The 12,507-nt window shown below is 45.7% G+C and overlaps 1 protein-coding gene across 4 annotated transcripts in view; it reads left to right on the top strand.

Moving 5' to 3' along the window:
- The first annotated feature begins 1,078 nt into the window (after nt 1-1,078).
- ZFAND6 (zinc finger AN1-type containing 6) overlaps nt 1,079-12,507 on the top strand; it is a 36,547-nt gene continuing 25,118 nt past the window's right edge. Inside the window, exons 1-2 of one of the 4 annotated variants that reach the window (XM_058811366.1) lie at nt 1,079-1,251; nt 3,936-4,026. The gene's annotated coding sequence lies outside the window, so the exon portion shown is untranslated. Of the gene's footprint in view, nt 1,252-2,283; nt 2,506-3,935; nt 4,027-7,995; nt 8,063-12,507 lie in introns of those variants that run through there. The other 3 variants (XM_058811363.1, XM_058811364.1, XM_058811365.1) reach the window with 3 other exon arrangements.

Genomic DNA, 12,507 nt, shown 5'->3' with positions numbered 1-12,507 from the left:
CCATGCTGGTTGCACCAGCATTTTCTAGTGTTGATCCAAGCTCTGATATTCAAAACAAACAAACAAATAAGGTGTTTTCTTCCCTTTTAGGGCTTTTTCCAGGTTTATGGATCTACCTACTCAGCTCTAAATGTGGGGGATGGCAAGCTCTTAGCAATGAGAAGCCTCTGCTTTGATTTTATCTTTGCTGAAATCTTTGTGTCCCCTTGCAATGCTTTCCTCTGCTCAAAAAAAAGACTCCAAATTTTAAATCTCTTCAGAGTATCCCTAGGAAATCAATGATCCTGATGGGCCCATTTCAGCTCAGTATATTCTGTGATTTTATGAAATGGAAATGTCTTTTACCCAGCCTCAGCTTCTCTGGCTGCGCGACTGCACACTCGTCCTTCCCTCCTCCAAAACTCTCTGCAAGCTCCACTCACCTCCTGGCAGCTACTCCAGCCCTGGCCTGCTCCTCTCCCCTATCCACAGATAAAATTCTCCTTTTTTTGGCTTGTTTCATGTCCCTGGAATCCTGTACTCCCCATCTGCTCCCATCAAGTCACTCAGCATCCTTAAATCTCACCTTTAAAACCTCCCTGCATGGTATGGTATGGGCTGTGACAAGCAGGGAAAATATATTAAAAAAAAAAAAAAAGTAGCTATATCCATATATATCGGGTGTGAGGTGTCCATATAAAGAAGCAGCAGTGGATTGTCTGAGAGCCCCACAAGGAGAGAAGAAAACACAAACAAGAAGGTGACATTATAGATAACAAGAGACTCCAAGGGCACCGCAGGGCACAGAAGGCGAGGGGCCTGTGAGGGACTGACCCCACACATCGCCCTGGGCCCCGCCAGGAGACACCTTCCCCTTCACGGACCTGAAGGGCAGAGGGCGCATCTACGGGTATTTTACAGCAAAATGAATTTATTTGTGGGGCAGGAGCGCGGCCGCCGCCGCCCCAGCAGCCGCAGCACGCTCGCCCTCCCGCCGCCGCGTTCGCCTCAGGTCACCCCTGCGGGCGGGGGGGGCCGCGGGCGGGCGCTGTCCCTTTAAATAGCATTCCGTGGTTCACGTCGCCGCCGTCGCCGTGTAATAATTACTCGCGGGCCGTGGCGCCGCCTCCCGCTCCCCGCGGCCTCCCTGCCTGGGCTCCGCCAATCAGCGCCCGCCCGCGTCACTCCGAGGGCAACGAAACACGGAGAAAGGGGAAAAAAAAGTTTGGTGAGGAGCGAGCGGGGCCGGCGGGCACGGCGGGCCCGGCGCAGGTGAGGGAGCGCGGCGGGGCCGGGGCGGCCGGGCCGGGGCTGCGGCGGCGGCTCCGCACCGCGACGGGGCGGGGGGACGGCGGCCGCCCGCCCACCGGCCCTGGCGAGCGGCGGAGGGGCTGTGGGGAGGGTTCCCCCTTCGTGCCCCCGACCCCCGCACGCAGCGGGCGAGGGGCTGCGGGGCGGCGGCGGGCGCGGGGCCCGCGGCTCTTTCTCTGCCTTTTTTGGTGGTTCCGTCCTGCTCTCCCCACCCCCGTCGGCGGCTGCGTGCGCAGGAGCCATCCCGGGGCAGAGGTGTTTGTACTCGTGTCCTTGGGTGGAAGGGAGAGGCAGAGCCGGCCCTCGGCCAGCGCTGCGCCCGCCGGGCCCGGCCCCGCGCCCTCCGCACGGCCCGCGGGGTTCCGGCTGCCCTGGCCGCCCCTCGGTTCCCCCAGCCCGGAGCGGGCCCCGCTGCCCCTCGGGTGAGCCCGGTGCGGCGGCTTTGGCTGCTGTGGGGATGAGGTGCTCACAGGGAATCACCGTGCGCTTTGTGTTGTACCACTCTTCCAGTTGAACCAAGGGTTAACGTTTGCAAAGTCTGTCGTACTTTGGCGTTTTGCTTCATGAAAAGTTAGCGTTGTTGTTTTGATGTTCGCCCTGGAAGCCCGTGAGATTTAACCCAACTTGGCTCCTAGGCTTTGCCAAAAGCCTGGAATGATAGATAAAGGGTGTGAACATCCACTCGTGTTTCCACAGGATGTTAGGATTGGGTAACCTTAGAAAATAAAAAGGGCAGTTACCTTACTGCTAATAACAACAGCAGCAACAACGAAATACAGAAGCTTCCACCGTATGTGCTGGTGTAATGTGGAGGCATTCGGCAAAACCGTGGTGGTTTCTTCACCCCCTGCATGGCTTGACTTCAAGCGCACCGTTGTGTTCTGAAGTCCATTCCCGGGTGTTTGTCCAGGCTTGTCCTATAATAGGTGTCATTGCATAAGAGTTACAGGGAGCAAAGAGCGTGCCGAGCTTCTTTCACTCTTCTAAGGTTCTGTGCTCACATCTTAACTGTGCCAAACTCTGCACTGAATAGAGAAGGGCACAGCTTGGTAAGCTGCCCCGTGAACTTCAGCGAAAGAAAAAAAAAAAAAAAAAAAGAAGAAGAAATTATTCTCTTCTTCCTCCTACTTACAAGAAAACGTTTTTGTTTGTCTTGTGTCATCTTAAATAATTTTTTGCACAGAGGGCTAATCCTCTTCTGAACTGTGGCTGATGGTAAGTCAACAATTGAGGAAGTAAATATGTCAATTCATGCCTTTGTCTCTTCCCTGTCTGTCCTGTAACTTTTACAGCTTTACTCTTTGAATTTTGTCTGATTTGTTTTTGTAGTGCTGAGGTACCTGTTCTTTACTATCAACAAACTTTTAGAAAAAGGGGATTGGGTCTTTTCTGATCTGCCTTGTATTTTTCAGGCCAAAATAAATGCATTATGGGAGGATTTTTGTTCCTTATGGTACTGAGATGTTAGTGGCATAATTCCTTGGGTTTATTACTTTGCAGATAGAGAAGAAGATATTCTTCACTAGTGGGAAAACTGTCTCCTGTATATATTCATAGAATACCTTTTAAAATGTTTGTCCTAAAAACCTGTGAATCATGTTAAATTTATTTTAATCTGTTACTATTTAACTTCTTGACTAATCATGAATTTATGGCAAAAATTAGCAGAGTTGTATATGACATAGTATCCTTACAGGAGTGTCATTGAAGAATGTAAGTTTACATTTCAACTTCTTGTTACTGCGTGGTCTCAGATGGCACATTCAAAACCTTACACAAATAGCTTGAAAGAGATAGTGGCAAGTTATCAGAGGGAGAGTAACATTAACACAAAAACTACTGAAAAGTTGCTATGGTTACAGATAAAGGTAATCCCTGTTTCTGTGAAAGTGTGTCGTTTTGTAACAGCTATATTAATCAGTCTGATTTCTGAGAAAATTGGAAGTATACAAACTTCTGGCTCCATTTTCTTGGCAGTTAATTGCTATGCAGCTTTTTTTTTTTTAATACTGAATGGGCTGTGACTGGTATTCAAGATACATCATTTGACCTACAAAGATTATTATAGATTACCTATAAATGCACTTGGACCATGCTGAATTCAATGGAAACTGTAGTATGCTTATTTTTGCTCCACCCAAGAGTTACCTGATATCAAGGAAGTGTCTTTTAAAATGTCTAGATCCTTTTTCAAGGACTTTGGCTGAGGCAAGTGATGTGGCCCTCTGTCACCAGAGACCTTGGCTGTGCAGCTGTACAAGATAAAATTCTGTGTTCTGATTAAAAAAAAAGAAAGAGAAAACATGCAACCAAATCACACACCCTGCCAAAAACTCGAACAAGCACCCCAAAGCAAATCCATATGGCAGCTGCTGAGAAGTTAAAACCTGTTAGGGGTATCCAGCTTTGTAGGCCAGGAGGCCACAGGGCAGGGACAAATATTTCTGTTAAGGGCTTTTTGCCTATATAGAAAGAGTTGGGGTGTAACATGCTGGAACTTTAATAATATCTGAAGTCAGCTAAGCTTTGAGATAGCTGCTAAAACAATCCAGTGGGATGTGTCCGTCTGGTGTGTCTGTGCTGCTGTCCAGACAGCTCAGCAGAGCTCTCTGTGTTTACCACATGCACCTCTTTGTTGTTTCCAGATCTGATTGTTGCAGTGCAGTAGTACGTCTGGGATTGAAAGCAGCAAGAGGAATCTCTGAAGTTCAAGATTACTGAAATCTCATCAGTCTGGTATGTTGTTCTCTTCAAAGTCCTGGAATAGCAAATAGAATTCTTTGTACGTGAGGGCCTCCTTAGTTCCAGCTAAGGATAAGTTTCCTGCTAGGTTTTGGGACCTTGGCTTTTCATCAGCAGTTTCATTCTCGGGAAGCAATGTGCTGCTAAGAACTATGAACTGTGTATTGTTGGGCTTCTGTAGAAGATTGTTTTTGGTGGTGGTGTTTGAAGCAGGACAATGAACCCAAGCTCTGGGGACCTTCAGTCAACATACACTCTGAACTTGTTTTCATCTTGCTTATCCAGCTTGGAAATTCTAGGTACTTTTGCAAACTTTCAAAACTAAAACTAAAGTCACGCTGGAAAGGAGCAGACTTTGCAGACTGATGTATTGAAGAATGCATAATATGAAAAGGAATGTTTGTCTGTTCACATAGGGATTTTTTTCCCACTGCCTTTATGTAGACATGGCACTCATGAAATAATGGGGTTTTTTAGATTTGATTAAAAAAATTTATATTGTCTCAGTCATTTCTCAAATGCCAAAGTTCTGAAATTCCTATGCTAATGTACTTTTAAAATTGATCTATTTTCAGAAATACACAGCAAGTTTGGGAACTATTGTTTATAAATAGGGTTACAGCATCTGAGGGTGTGAAAGGCATGGGAAGTTAAATATTACTTTGAAAGCTGTCTGTAGTAATAAGAAAAGCTAGAAGTCTGAACTATAATAATAATAAAAAATTAAAAATTCAGCATGCTGTAGTGCAGACAACATTGACAACCAGAGGGTAAAGTCCTTTTCTCCAATGCCAGTTCAGTGTGTGTATGCAGCAGATCAGTTTCTTTGCTACTTATTAACATGTACAGAATCCAGGAGATGTGATGGATTCAGGACTGAAAACCAGGTGCAAAATAGTGAAGAAAGCTCTTGTGGTTCACACTGATCTGCTGGGGCCTGGATTGAGTAACAGTTTCTTCATCTAATCCCTGAACAGCCATCACATGTGGCTTTTGATCACTACTATTCTTGTCTCTGTTTGAACTGGTGACTTACAGATGGAGGGCTCTGTTCCTGATCTCTTGAGCTGTCGAGTCTCCCAAAGTTGCTGTCTTGTGTGTGTGTGAGATTACAGAACAAATGGCCTTTTAGCTGCTGCATGATTACCGTAGTCAAATGAGAGTCAGGTGCTCTTTTACTGTCCAAGTGCAAAGTTGGGTGGCAGCAAACTGATTTTTTTTTTTAACACTGCTGTGAAATGTTTCCTGCTTAGTCTTCTTGCAGCTGCTATCTGCTGTTTTCCTTTTTTCTGCTTTGCTACAGATATTTTAATAGTAGCAAAGGCATAATTTGAGCCTGAACCTTAAAATGTACTTGTTCCATTTTTCCAGAATGTGTGTGTGTTTAGAGGGAAAATAGATGGCTTCTTGCAGAAACTGAGGCTGAAAATTAGGCTTTATAATCCAGTTTTACTGTTTCCTTCAGCATGGAATAATGACTCAAATAGCAATTTTTTTATGCATGGATTCCCAATATTTAGATTCAGATATGTTTACCTGTGAATTCTAGTCCAGTGACCTAAGGGTCAGCCATGAATCTAGTTTGGATACTCCACAGATGATGTGGGGATCTTCACTTTTATGAGGATAGCAAATTACTCTTGGGGTTTTCTTATTAGGACAGTTATGGTGTGGGTGTGTTTGGGTCTTAAATGAGGTGAGGTAAGAAAATCTGGGAGCCCAGTGCTGAGTTTGCTTTGCCATCCCCTTCTGCTCTGGGTAAGCCACTCTCTTGCTCATCAGAGGCTTCTGCCAGCTCAGAGTCTGAAGGCAGGTGGAAGGGGCTGATTAGCACCAGAGCTGGTTTCAGGAGCTGGCCAGACTGCAGGGCTTGTGGGGGGAAGAGGTGGGGAGGAAAAGGGATGGAACATCTCCCCTGCAGTGATAAGAGCTGCTAGTTGCCTGTGTGACAGAAACATGAGCTCAAGTGTGGGATGTTTGATGATAAAAATTATTTTTCATTGCCTTTACAAGGTGGTGAGACTGCTGTGGTAGCAAACAGAGCTGGAGACTTTTGGAGTAGTGTATTTTATTTGGGTTTTTTTCCCCTGTTCTTTTTAAAGTACCCCAACAACAATGTTGACTATAGGGTTCTCCTGTCTTCTAGCACTTGGCAGTTTGGTTGCTATCATTTGTGACTTGTGCTGCTGTTTCTATGGGCCTGAAGTTAATGTGCTCTGAATTGAAGCTTTCCAAGGTTGATTTCTGAGATACTTGAGGGACACTTCATTGGTTTGTTTTGTTTGTGTGAACTGTGTTCTTGGTTTTGATTGCTTAGATAAGGGTTGATAAAAAAAAGTGTCATGCACGTATGAGTTATGCTCAGGGGACCCCAGATCAGCTACCAGCAGGGCACTAGATTCAGGTGCAAGGATTAAGGTCTGGTTCTTTCAGTTTATATTTTAGGTATTGTGTGTAAGTTATGTGAATATTGTTAATTCTGTTCTTGTAGTGTTTCATACATATCAATTTATAACCAATTGCTGCTTTTCAGTTGCACTTGGATTTTTGGCATGATAGGTTGCTTTGAAATAGGTAACACAAAATGTGCAATTTCATCGTTTTAGCAGAAGTAAATGTCCCTCCTGAAGGTGTTTTTTATGCTCTCTTTGGTGTATCACAGCTCAAGGGAGCACTTAGCTGTAAATATTTTCCTGATGCTGTGCAGTATTTGCAGTAAAGCAGTGTGCTGGACTGCCTTGGACTTCATTAATCTGTATTAGGGAAGTTAAAACTTCCCTATTTTGTGGTAATGGCAGTGGGTGAAGGGAAGGCAGGCAGTTCCAGCACTGGGAAAGGTGACAAGAACCAGAAACAAGTTTTTCCTCTCTGCCTTCGCACAGGACAAAAACAACCCCAATGTGCTTATGCTGACAAGTGCTTTATCTTCCTCTGGCTTAGTATTTTTAGATATTTTACACTAAACACGTGAAAATACTTTATGTAAGGCAGCCTTGCTACCCTGATAAGTCTTGTGTAACTATGATGATGCTTGTGGGTGCAGGAGGGAACACTGACTGTGTTCTGCCTCTTCCCTGTGTTGCTTGTTAGGATGGGGCAAGGTTCGTTTTGAACCAGGTGTCCTATCTGCACTTGTGAAATATTTAAGCCTTGTTTTGTTTTTACTCATCTTGTCAGTGGATAGTTGTGTTTGCACGAAGGAAAAAGAACCACTTTTAGATTAAAAGTCAGGTTTTGGTGTGGTGCCGAGAGGAAGCTGTGCCGTGAGAAACGCTGCTGTCATAACGTGACCAGGATTTTGCAAATTTGTTCAGCCAAGTGAAGCCTGAATAAGCACAAAAAGTTTCTGGCAGAAGCCGTGGTACCTTGTGGGATGGAGACAGTCACTTCCTGCGGAGCTCCTGCTGACTCATGCTTTAAATGGGTGGAAGTCTTTGGAAGCGGCAACCCGATGTATTTTTAGCCGGGGTTACTAATTTATATCGTGTGCTCGGCCTCCCGGGGTAACTCCAGTCACCCTTAAAGCGCGGATGGGCTCCAAACCCGCAGCTAATTTTATCCCAGAAGTGGAGCAGGCGGCAGTTGTGTAATTGCCGCGGGAGAAGCGTTCCCAGCCCGCTCGGGTGTTATCCTCTCTCCCAGCCCCGAGGTCCCGTTCGGGAGCGAGGTGCCGGGAGGGGTGGGAGTCCCACAGGGACCGGGGTCCGTCCCGGGCATCGTTCCCGGGGTGCGCCCGCCCGCGGCTCGGGTTTGTCGCGGCGGCAGCGGGGCACGGTCCCTTTAAGAGCGCGCGCCCTGGGTGCCCGAGCCCGCCCAGCCTAACCTGCTAGCGAGGAAAAGTTCTTTGCGTGACGGGCAGCCCGTCCCGCCAATCAGCGGGCGCGGCCCGGCCGGCGGGGCGGGCCTCCGCCGGCTCGGCCAATAGGAGCGGGAGGGCGGGCCCCGTGCCCACGGTAGGTTGCGCCGAAGTGCAGCTCCAAGTGAAGTTAATCTGGGGTGAAGCGAACAGAAAATTGTGGAGATCGTGTTGGTAGGAATTTTGCCCTTCTAATCGCGTCGTGTGGCGTCGTTCCGCCCTCCGGGGCAGCGGAGTTCATGTGCGTGGGGCTTTCCTTCGTCGTTCCGCTCTCTAATGATGGCAGGATATTAACATTTATGCAGGGAAGCAGAACAAAAGGGCTCTTTAGACAGGAAATAAGGTGCTGAGAGACTCAAACTTGACCGAGTTTCTTTTGTCATCTCTCGCCTTGCACCGGGTGTTCTGGCGTGGAAGAATCGAGCGGTTCCACATTATCTTATGGAGAAATGTTAATTCTAAAATAGCGAGGATAATGCTGCTGTTTTGGAGTTACACAATGTTACAGGAAGAGAGCTCGATTTTAACTCTAACTTCCCTGATTCTGATGAGATTGGAGGTAACTAATTATGACAGTTGCTGTGGGATTATTCAGTGATAGCATTTGCTCCAAGTCATTTGTCTTAAATTGTCCTTTGTTGTATCACTGAAGGCTGCTGTGCTGTTGTCTGTGTGTTTGTTCTTGATGAGAAGAACGTCTCGCAGGTCTTTAGCATTTAGAACAAAGATATGTAAAAACTATGTAAAACATGGCAATTTTTTCTTCAATTTTAATCAGTTTTGTAGGGTGTCTGGGTCTGATTACAAACACAGGCAGGAAAAATGAAGTGTTACTGCTCTGTTGTGCAGCTATTACCCTTCCAGCTAAGGGTGGGGGGAAAAAGGGGGAGACGATTTTCTTTTTCCTTTGGAATTGGTCTGAATCCCTTTGAAAACCTGTATTGCCTAATGGTAGCAGGTGTTTTATTTGAGGGAAGATTATTTTCAGTTTCTGCACCAGTTATATCATATATGGTATTTTTAGTGCCACTTTGTGCATCTGAAAGGGCTTCAGGAGCAGGAAAAGTCTGAATTGGCATGGGATAGGGTGAGAGGGAGGAGAGCAGGAAGTGGCGAGGCAGGAAACAGGGGGGTTCTAATGGGAATGAAGACTTTCTTTTAATTGTCACCCTTTCTGTATTAGATGAGGCCACATACAGAACAAAGCTTTCAGATTGGGAAATCTATTTTCTCACTTCCCTGAATACTTCCTGTTTTTATAAAATCACTTGTGTTGATACACAGCTGCTCCTGGGAATTGGAAAGAAATACTCATGTCCCCAATACTTGTTGAGTCTAAGAAGTTTGATGGGTTTTGTGTGATTAGTCATGGTGATAGAAGAATGGATGTGAGAAATTGAGCAACAGTCTTTCAAATGACCGTGGAAAGCAATTGCTTAGACCTTTACTGAATGTAAACAAGTGTTATTTTCAAAGTATACCTCATTCTTTCAGTTTTACATTGAGGCATTCTGTTTTCTCCCAAAATGCTGGGTATAGATTGCTTTTTTTGTGTATATATATCAGTGTGTTGACACATTGGTGTCTTGCCGTGGGCCAGTGGTTTATATATCTGAATTATTAATTTGCTCCTGCTGTCTTTATCTGTTTATGCCATTTTTAAATGTCCTGAATTGTGTTTAAACTTTAAAAATACTGTTTTAGAGTGGGCAATGACTATATATGGTCTTTTAGCTGACAGCTGAGGTAGGTTTCTTGTACTGGGTTTAAGACAAGGATACATAAGTGTTTAATACCTGGATATTAATTTCTTTACTTCCATGTGATGCTAGGCCTAAGACTAAGTGTCTGGATCAGGTGTGTGAGGTGAGGGCAAGAAGAATACTAGAGTTAGCTGGAATTTCTCCAAACTGAAGAGTATGTATATTAGAATTACTAAAACTAAAACAAGCCAACTAAAGTATTTTTGTTCTATTAAATATTACATTTAGCCAAAAACTGGTTTCATTTAGAACCAGATAAAGCTGAATACATGAGGAACTTGGTTCCTGTTGCTTGATGACTGAGCAGCCATGTTTCTGAGTCCCCTCTGGCCCCCAACTTAGGGAGGATGTATTATCTGGGACCAGTTTTGCTGATATATTCAACACAGGAGTGAAATGCTCAACCCTCTTGCCACATGTATACAGTTCTAATGCAGGCTGTTTGTAGAAAGCAAATCTGCCCTAAAGGATAAACATAGCACTTTGCTGGCACAGCTGTACAACTTCTGTATTCAGGCTACAGCAAATGTTTCTTGCCTGCATTCAAAGCCGTTGCTGGCAGGACCCGTGTTGTCCCTGCACAACCATTGGTTGTTCCAGCATTTCTTGTCCATAAAACCTTCTCCTGCACATGCTCCATCTGCACATCTTAAACACTGTGAATGTGTTGTGTGCTGTGGGATTTATGTGTCTGCTTCTGCTGCCAGCATGGAATATACATCTCTGATGTGAATAAGAGATTCTCAAAATCCACTGTAACGCTGTGTACAAAACACAGGATGAAATTTTATCTCCCCTCTTTGAGACAAAGGACATCTGTGCCCTAGAGTCCCCCTGCCTGTTGGTGGCACTGCCCAGTGTGAGGTGGGTGGCCCAGCATCAGCTGGGATGGTGACCCTGCGCTCTGTTGAGTGCTGCTTGGGCTGTGTGCCTGCCATGGGCTGATCTCTGTGAAATATCCCCCAGCCTTGTGGAGGGCTGAATCAGGAGTGTGGGCTCTGGGTCCCCCTGCCTGTTGGTGGCACTGCCCAGTGTGAGTGGGTGGCCCAGCATCAGCTGGGATGGTGACCCTGTGCTCTGTTGAGTGCTGCTTGGGCTGTGTGCCTGCCATGGGCTGATCTCTGTGAAATTTCCCCAGCCTTATGGGGGGCTGCTGTCTACCCTGAACCCAGGAGTGTGGGCTCTGGGTCCCCTCCTGTTGGGCCCTCTCTGCCACACGTGTGGCCTCCTGCACACTCCCAGCAGAGTGGTTTCTGTGGCACTGCAGGCACACGCAGCTAGGCTGGCTCAAATTGTTCTGAACTCGTGGCTGGAGCCAGCCCAACTGGCTCTTTTCCCCTTCTCTTCCTCCCCTTGTTTCCCAAGTGGTTTAGGGATCATTTCTGCTAATTGCCCTGTGCCCAAGGCAGAAGGGAGGGGGACAAGAATAATGTCATCCTAGAGCCTGTCAGTGATGCCCAAACAGGGACACCTGCCCTTGCTTTTGCTGGGAGGGTTGGCCTCTAACTGGTTTTCTTGCAGTTTCTAGGAAAGGGCTGAGCTGGGGAGGTGTGATCAGCACAGGGCTGCTGTTGCAGGGCAGATTGGTGCCCAGGACCAGCCCTGTCCTGCAGATACAGGGGCTCCTCAGGAGATAGTTGTGTGTCCTCCTGTGCTGTGCAGCTCGCTCTGGGTGGGGCAGATCATCTGCCCAGTGATGTTTACACTGTAATAAGGTTTTGTGAAAATAAGCATTTAATTGCACATGACCTACAAAGGAATAAAAATAGTTGGGATCTGTTCTTGGTTTAAACTCCACTCAACAGAGGCATGAAACATGTTTGGGATTTTTAAACCTTCTTCTTTTTTTTTTTTTTTTTTTTTTTTTTACCTTTACAAGTATCAGGAACATTAAGTCTTTCTTCCTTGTTCTTGTTGGATCTCTCAGATGTGTCATAAGCTTCTCAGCTGTTAATTGAAGGGGTGGGGTGGTATATTTTTAACAGATCCCTTCTTCCAAGTGTGTTTATAGGGCTTTTGAGCTAAACAGAGATTAGTTAAAACAAAGCTTTGACATTGCAAAAACTGTTTCTCCTCAATCATGTTGGGGTTTTTTACTCATTCTCCAATTATTGAAAGAAACTGAGGGGTTTTTCAATTTGAGAAGTAACTTTTTTGGCTATTAAATTATGCATTAAGAGATAAGTTGATCTAAATGGAACAGAAGATGGATCAGGTTAGGATTTAACTCAGTTTAAGACAGTATTTTGAGTATTACTTAGACAAATGAACACACTCATTTGAGTATTTCCTAAAAATAGCTCCTTTCTAAGCAGCAGTTTTATTAAACCCACAGTTCTTCCTTTAGCTTAATGCCTCAGCAGTCTTGCAGGAGCTCAGACTGCCTCTGTGCTGAAGACCACCCCTGCTCAGCTGTTCTGCCCTGCCAGGATGTATTTGTGTCACAGCACTCTAACCTTCAGGGTATGGTATTTGTCAGTCTGAAACGGAATAATCCTGTATCTGGAGAACTGAACTACAAACAGTGTGGCTGGCTTGGCAGGCCTGGCAGCCACCCCAGCAGTTCAGCCAGCCCAGGGTTTAAGGCATCACTGCACCAGTGTGTCCTGTAATTCATGATGCTAATGCATCTTTATCTGTGTGAAGAATTAGGGAGACAAATATCAACTGAATAGTCAAATTGGAATGGGAGCTTAAGAGAGGTATTTCTGAGATGGAGGTGAGGTGTTTTGGGCTTGTTGAAACCTTTTGCATTGCATGGGATTTTTTAAGCAAGGCCTGAAGTTTTCACCATTGGTTTGGACAATGCAGGAGTCTGGATGATTTTCATGTGTGTGCTGTGGAATATAATTGTGC

Source organism: Ammospiza caudacuta, chromosome 10 (genome assembly GCF_027887145.1).
Source record: "Ammospiza caudacuta isolate bAmmCau1 chromosome 10, bAmmCau1.pri, whole genome shotgun sequence".
Classification (NCBI taxonomy): Eukaryota; Metazoa; Chordata; class Aves; order Passeriformes; family Passerellidae; genus Ammospiza; species Ammospiza caudacuta.
This window is presented reverse-complemented; position numbering and strand designations above follow the sequence as displayed.